Genomic DNA, 8,035 nt, shown 5'->3' with positions numbered 1-8,035 from the left:
CAGCGCGAAAGCCACGCCCCTGCCACGCCCCCTGCCAGTCAGGCACGCCCACCAGCAGGGCCTGGGCTATGGACTCCAGAAGGATTCGTAGACCTCTAGGTCTGCACGTTGAGGCCACACAGAGGCTGCTAGCCCGGGAAGCGCCTCCTTGAAGGCCCTGGCAGTAACTGCGCTACCTTTTTGCTGAAGTGCAGAACTTTTGTGGATACCCAAGCCTTACGTCGTTTGTAGGCTATTTATTTATTTATTTATTTTATTTGTGTGTTGTAGGGGAGGGTGGGGGAAAGGTGGGGAGGTGGTCTGTACGTCTGTTTGCTTTTGTTTTGTTTTGTTTTCAAGACAGGGTTTCTCTGTGTAGCCCTGGCTGTCCTGTAACGCACTCTCTAGACCAGGCTGGCGTCTAGCTCAGAGACCCTCCTGCTTCTGCCTGGGATTAAAGGCGTGGGCCACCACCACTCACCTGTTATTTAAATTACTGCTAGTCTGAGGAGATGGCTCAGTTGGTTAAGCGCAGTCAGTGCAAGCTGAGAACTGGACTTGGATCCCAGAACACAGGTTAAAAAGCTGCAAGTGGTTCTACATGCAGCAATTTCAGAATTGGTGTGGCAGAGACAGGGAGTTAGCGCCTATCAGTGAGTATACTTGTCTGAAGGAATCTGGTGGGTGACACCTGAGGAGGGGGCAACACTTGATGTCATCCTCTGGCTTCCCTGTGCACTAGCATGTACACACACACCACACACACACACACCACACACACCATACACACCACACACACACCACACACACCACACACCACACACACACACCATACACACCACACACACACATACACCACACACACACATACACCACACACACCCATACACCACACACACCACACACACACACCACACACACACCACACACCACACACACCACACACACACACACCACACACACCATACACACCACACACACCACACATACACCACACACACACATACACTACACACACCCATACACCACACACACCACACACACACCACACACACACCACACACACCATACACACCACACACACATCACACATACACCACACACCACACACACACATACACACACACACCACACACACACACCACACACACACATACACACACACACACCACACACACATACACACCACACACACATACACACACACATACCACACACACATCACACATACACACACACCACGTACCACACATACACATACACACACACACACACTCACATAACTGTAGTTCTAGGGGAATTGGATGCCTCTTGCCTCCAAGAGCACCTGCACTCACATGCACACATGCCCTCAGCACACACATAGGATATTAGTCCGGATTCTTTAAAGCAGTGGTTCTCAACCTGTGGGCCGCTACCCCCTTGGGGGAGAGGCTGCATACAGATGTTTACATTATGATTCATAACAGGAGCAAAATCACAGTTGTGAAGTAACAACAAAAGCATTGTATGGTTTGGGGTCGTCACAACATAAACGACCGTACCAAAGGGTTGCATTCTTAGGAATGAGACCTACTTCTCTAAAGGAACAGCACTAATAGACTGTATACATATGTAAATACACAAATACATATCTAAACACACATACACACATGCACATACACACACACACTATATATATATATATATACACATAATTAAGAAGATGTGTTTAAATTGTCTTACAGGCTGTGATCTGTGGAGTCCAACAGTGGCGGCCTCACACGGGAGAGGCGGAGAGTCCGGGAGCTTCTCAGTCTCAGCAGTGCCACGCTGCCCCTGAGGGCCTGGAGAATTCTTCCAGGGCTGCTCATCTTCAGTCTATGTTATGTAAGCAGATTTTTGGTTTTAATCCCAAGTGTGGGATATGGGGTTGCTTTCAGTTTGTCCACACCTGCTAATTGCCTCCTGTGGCTGAGCAGGGTGTGGTCTTTGCCAGCTGGAGCTAGTGGAATTCTAAGGACTTTGTGGAGAATATAAAATACCAGAGCAGAGAGGGCAAGAGAGGAGGAGAGAGGGGAGGGGGAGGGGAGGAGGAAAGGGGAGAGAGAGCTTGGAGGGTGCTGATGGAGGCGGAAGGAGGAGCTTTGTCTTACTGTGTGTGTGCTTTGCTGATGCTGGATTGCTAGATGTCCTGACTGAGATTGGTATTTTCCCAAAGCAAGCAACAACCCTAACCAGCTGGGACTAAATTGAGTGAGACCTACATCCCCTGTCCCTTCTGATGTTCTCTCTCTCCTATCTAGGGTTGGGGGGGGGGGGAACCTTAGAAGAGAGGTAAAGGTGTTAGGCGCCATGTTTTGGAGTGCTTAACAGAAGCAGGCCAGAGGACCCACGACCTTGGCTTGCAGACTTTTGCAAGGCCTTGAGGACTTGGCCAGATACTTCTGTTGGTTAAGAAAGTTTATTATTAGTTCCAGGTGAGGATGTGAGCTTGACGTACACCTTTGGCCTTGAGATGAAAAAAGTCTAAGCATGCAGATGACTGAAGTGTCACAGACATGAGGACAAGTCATACAGGCTTTGCTTGACAAAGTTCCAAAGACCCCCAGCTGAGCACCCCTGCCCCTAAATATCATGTATGGTCCACAGGGAATGTTACTTAGAAATCTACTATTTCTCCTTAAACCATTTTTTTTTCTCTTTATTTCTTAGCCCTTAGGAAAATCATACAGGGAAAACTTTTTCCCACAGAGAATGTTGAAGGAAGGTATTTGGCCAAAGGCTTGAGACAATGAGCGAGTCTTGGCTCTGACTGTGAGCACCCAAGCAGAAACTGCAGGAAAGAAGGTTTAAAACTTGACAGAACAGTATCTGGCTAGACACTGTTACCTGTAGAAAAGTTTCTTTAGAATCTGCTTTGAAAACAATAGAAGGTAGGCTTGGAACGTTATGCTTTACAGATATTTTACAATAGAGGACCCCTTGGGAGTTAGCCTGGCCTTGGAAAGCACAGCTGTGAGCCTGGGACTAGGAGGAAGTCAAGTTTTTCCTTTGGAGAACATGTAGCTCAAGCTATGTTGCTTTGACCATCTTGTGAACACATTGGCTTTAGACCAGGGAAATTTATGATTAAACTTTCCTGAGTACTGTTTAAGAAGCAAGAAGCAGGTTATGCTGACCGTTGTTTGGAAAATGATTGATTTTGGTTGTATGTTTTGTTACAGAACTTTTGTATTTCCTTCTTCTTCTTTTTTTCCCCATGAGGAAGGTTTTCTCTGTGTAGCCTTCACTGTCCTGAACTCTCTTTGTAGATCAGGCTGGCCTCGAACTCACAGCAATGTGCCTGCCTCTGGCTCCCAAGGGCCGGGATTAACGGTGTGCACCACCACTGCCTGGCTGTATTTCCTTCTTATTCCTTTGATTTTTGATTGCCCTGGTGATTGTAACGATGAAAAAAATCATAATGTAATATGTAACAAAAAATTTGAACTTCATTTCAATAAAAATACTGGGCTTGGCCCATAGAGACAGTTAGTTAGACAAACACAGCAAACAAGCAAGAAGTTAGTTAGATAAAAGGCAGAGAAAGCAGGTAAGAGTCAGAGAGAGAGCCAGGCGTGGTGGTGCACGCCTTTAATCCCAGCACTTGGGAGGCAGGGGCAGGTGGATCACTGTGAGTTCGAAGCCAGCCTGGTCTACAAAGCGAGTCCAGGACAGCCAAGGCTACACAGAGAAACCCTGTCTCAAAAAACCAAAAAAAAAAAAAAAAGAGTCAGAGAGAGGGGGAGTGAGAGTGAGATGGGGAACTGAGAGAGAGAGAGAGAGAGAGAGAGAGAGAGAGAGAGAGAGAGAGAGAGAGCGCTAGAGTGAGATGTGGAACAGCAAATGATAGATGTGGAGCAAGCAGCAAGGAGATGGAAAGATGGGTAACAGGAAACAAGACAGATGGATAGATAATTAGATAGACAGAGATACAGACGGACAGCAAGCAAGGAAGTGCACAGAGAGTGAAGAGTGAGACAGACAGCAAGTGAGACAGAGATGGAGACAGAGGGAGAGTGACAGATAGAAAAGGTCTCCTGGGCTTTAAGACCTTCAGCCTGTACAGCACGTGCTTGAGTCTCAGAGCACCACTGCTTTTTCCTCCAGTCCTCAACTTCTCCTCAACAACTGTTTCCTCTCCCCACCACGGATCCGTCTCTCCTCCTCGCCACTCCCGGAGCTGCTCTCGGGGAGCCGCACTGAAGTAATTGGTGGCTTGTGTTTCTGCTCCAGGAATCTTCTGGTTCCCATGGATGAATACTGTAGAAAAGATCTGAGAAAAATTAACTTGGGGCTACAGTATTTTTTGTTTGTTTGTTTTTTCAAGACAAGGTTTCTCTGTGTAGCCCTGGCTGTCCTATACTCGCTTTGTAGACCAGGCTGCCCTCGAACTCACATCAATCCACCTGCCTCTGCCTCCCAAGTGCTGGGATTAAAAGCGTGCACCACCAATGCCTATATCTTTTCCTCTATCTTTTTTATTTCTCCATCCTCACACCCTGGCTGATTCTTGTGGCTAGCACTAGCATAAAGGCATTAAGGAACCCCAAACAAAATAGAGTTTAAAAACTCGCACCTCAGCCAGGCACGATGGTGCACATCTGTAATCCCATCCAAACAATCCGTTGGCTACTCCTATGAATGAGTCAACAATTGAACATCTGGGCCATGTCTCCTTTCAAACAAAACGTACAACCATGTGTACTGCCCAAAGTGAAGGTTTCCCTTTGCTGGTGTCTTGCAGGGCTGGACCGGAAAGGGGTTGTGATGCTGCAGCTGTCCACTCCTGGGTGGTGCCTGTATGATCTGCAGAACCATCAGGGAGCCAGGCCCACCAACTGCAGGGCACACGCCATGAGGTGCATGCTTGAGAGCAGAAGGCTTTGGAACAGAAGAAACCATAGGCTTTTGGGCAATTTTTCATGCGACTTGTGTCTTCAGGACTTGTTGGGCTTGATCACATTTATTATTATTGCTATTATTATTTTTGGTTTTGTTTTTTTCGAGACAGGGTTTCTCTGTGTAGCCTTCGATGTCCTGGACTCACTTTGTAGACCAGGCTGGCCTCAAACTCACAGCAATCCACCTGCCTCTGCTTCAAGTGTTGGAACTAAAGGCCTGCATGCAGCACCACACGCGGCCTGGCTAATCACGTGTATACTACCTCCATTTGATAATAGATTGCTGCCGTGCACTGAAGGAGAGATAAACATGTTTTTTGTTTAGATCACAAATTGGGGGATGAGAAAAAGACTTGTGGGAGAGCAGGTGATGTTTATCCCCTTAGAAGTCGAACCACTGTGTGAGGGAAATTGGTTATTAACCAGCTGAAAAACATCCTTGAACAAATTCTGAGGGGAGGTATAAAAATGAGCCCAAAACAAGAGGTGGGTCCTTTGGAGACTTGGATAGATTTGGCTGTTCATCGCTCCACTTCCAGATGCTCCTAGAGAGAACTGCTCGAGGGAGGGCTTGGGGCTCCAGGCTTCGGCTGAGGCTCTGGGTTCTGGCTGCTCCAAGTTCCAGCAGAAGAAATCCTGCTGATTACGCCAGGAGAATCATTCCTCAGAACTGATATCCTTACAGCTTCATTATTGTATTCTTTAATCCTTTTCCTATTGTTTAGGTTAGTCGAGTTATAAGTGAGGTACTCTGGGTTAATAAGTTCATAATAAAATATATTTGCTAAGAAAATTGAGCCTACAGTGCACATCCTATTTTATTTTTTAAGATTTATTTATCATTGTATACAGTATTCTGCCTGCATGCCAGAAGAGGGCATCAGATCACACTATAGATGGTTGTAAACCACCATGTGGTTGCTGGGAATTGAACTCAGGACCTCTGGAAGAGCAGCCAGTGCTCTGAACCTCTGAGCCACCTCTCCAGCCCCACACAGGGTGAGATAACACCCAGCTCATGATGAGCAGCAGCTCAGGTCACATGGTAACTTAGTGGCTTATTGTCAAACTTTATTTTCCATTAAGGCCCAATAAGAGGCCAAGAACTCTTCTTGGATGTTTTTGTTTTTCAAGGTAGGGTTTCTCTGTGTAGCTTTGGTTGTCATGGACTCGCTTTGTAGACCAAGCTGGCCTTGAACTCACAGAGACCCACCTGCTTCTGCCTCCTGGAGAGAAGCTATCTGCAGATGATGGTAGAGCCTTGCTCCAAAATCTCAAAGGTCTCCACTTTGACCCACCGTTGGGGCTGCCAAAGGCTCCAAACAGCATCTCTATCTGTAACTGACACCCTAAGTACCGTCAGATCTGCTAGATCGTATGGTCCAAGTGGTAGAACAGCACACGCAGCAGCCTGGGCCTATTGCAGAGCCTTCTCCTGCTCCAGGCGCCACCCAAAGCTTGCAGCTTTCTGAGTCATTCATGTAAGTGCAGGAGTGACACACCCAAGTAAGGAATATGCTGCCTCCAGAATCCAAGAAGGCCACTAAACGCTGTGCTTCTTTCTTTCTTGGTGGTGGGAGGGGCCGGGTGCCAAATCTTACCCTTCACTGTAGGATCAATATCTCTCTGTGCTCCACACCACTGGATTCCTAGAAATTTCACTGATGTAGACGGCTCCTGAGTTTCGGTTGGATTTATTTCCCAGCCTTGGATGCCCATATATTTTTAAGAGCAAGTCCAAAGTGGTTGCTACCTCTGGTCGTTTGATCCAGGCAGCATAATGCCATCGATTTAGTGGAGCAATGTGACATTTTGTGGAAGAGCTGAATGGTCAAGATCCCTTAGGGGGGCTGGCGAGTTGGCTCGGAGGTTAGGAGCACATGTTGGTTTTGTAGAGGGTCTGAGTTTGTGGGGTGTGGGAGGGAGTCCAAAAGAGAATGTTGGATCCCTGGAGCTGGGGTTGCAGATGGGTGTGAACTGCCATGCCAGTATGTAGGGCGGGAATCAAACCTGGGCCCTCTGGAACAGCAGCCACCACTCTCAGAGCTAGCCTGGAACATGATCTGTTCCACACAACATTTACAGATTGCCATTGAGTACAAGAGCAATTAAGAATCCATTTTTGGTGCTTAGAGAGATGGCTCAGAGTTAAAAGCACTGCCTGCTCTTCCAAAGGTCCTGAGTTCAATTCCCAGCAACCACATGGTGGCTCACAGCCATCTATAATGAGATCTGGTGCCCCCTTCTGGCATGCAGGTGTGTATGCAGGCAGAGCACTGCATACTTAATATATATATATATTTTTAAGATTTAAGGGGTGTTTCTTCTTTTTTATATTAAAAAAAATAAAGGATTAATTTATTTACTTTGAGACAGAGTCTTTCTATATAGCCCTGGTTTATTGCACAATAGTGCAATTTCCAGGGCTAGTGTTTTAGCTTTCTATTGCCAAGTGATAAACACCATAACCAAAAGCAATTTAGGAGCTGGCATGGAGCATACCTTTAGTCCCAGCACTCAGGAGACAGAGGCAGGCAGATTGCTGTGAGTTGGAGGCCAGCCTGGTCTACAAAGTAAGTCCAGGACAGCCAACGCTATACAAAGAAACACTGTCTCATAAAAACAAAACAAAACAAAACTTGAGGCCGGGCAGTGAGTGGTGGCACAAGCCTTTAATCCTAGCACTGGGGAGGCAGAGGCAGGCAGATCTATGTGAGTTCGAGGTCAGCCTGATCTACCGAGTGAGTCCATGACAGGCAAAGCTACACAGAGAAAAACCAAGGGAAAAAAAAAGAAAAGAAAAAGAAAAAACCTTGAGGAGGAGGAGCTTTATTTGGCTTACACAGCCACATCCAGGAGCTTACCACAGGAACTCAAAACAGAAACCTTGAGGCCAGAGCTGAAGCAGAGGCCTTGGAGGAACCTAACTACTGGTTTCCTCAGCCTTTTTATTTTTCTTTTCGTTTCTATTTTCCTTTGGTTTTTGGAGACAGGGTTTCTGTGTTACCTTAGCTGTCCTGGACTAACTCTGTAGACCAGGCTGGCCTCAAAACAGAGATCTGCCTGTCTCTGCCTCCCTTAGTGCTGGGATTACCGGCGTGCACCACCGTGCCTGGCTCAGCCTGATTTCT

The 8,035-nt window shown here is 46.9% G+C and overlaps 1 long non-coding RNA gene across 2 annotated transcripts; it reads left to right on the top strand.

The window, feature by feature from the left end:
* The first annotated feature begins 76 nt into the window (after positions 1-76).
* On the top strand, positions 77-5,879 carry LOC311585206. Of its 2 annotated transcripts, none has more exons than XR_014775137.1 (3): positions 77-227; positions 1,707-1,848; positions 4,748-5,879. It is a non-coding gene; the product is annotated as an uncharacterized lncRNA (long non-coding RNA). The 2 variants fall into 2 exon arrangements; XR_014775138.1 differs by lacking the exon at positions 77-227 and adding an exon at positions 361-632.
* Positions 5,880-8,035: the final 2,156 nt, after the last annotated feature.

The sequence above is a fragment of the Acomys minous genome, assembly GCF_964271855.1.
Source record: "Acomys minous genome assembly, chromosome: 2".
NCBI lineage: Eukaryota > Metazoa > Chordata > Mammalia > Rodentia > Muridae > Acomys > Acomys minous.
Note: the sequence above shows the minus strand (reverse complement) of the source record. Positions and strands in the feature narration are given on the sequence as shown.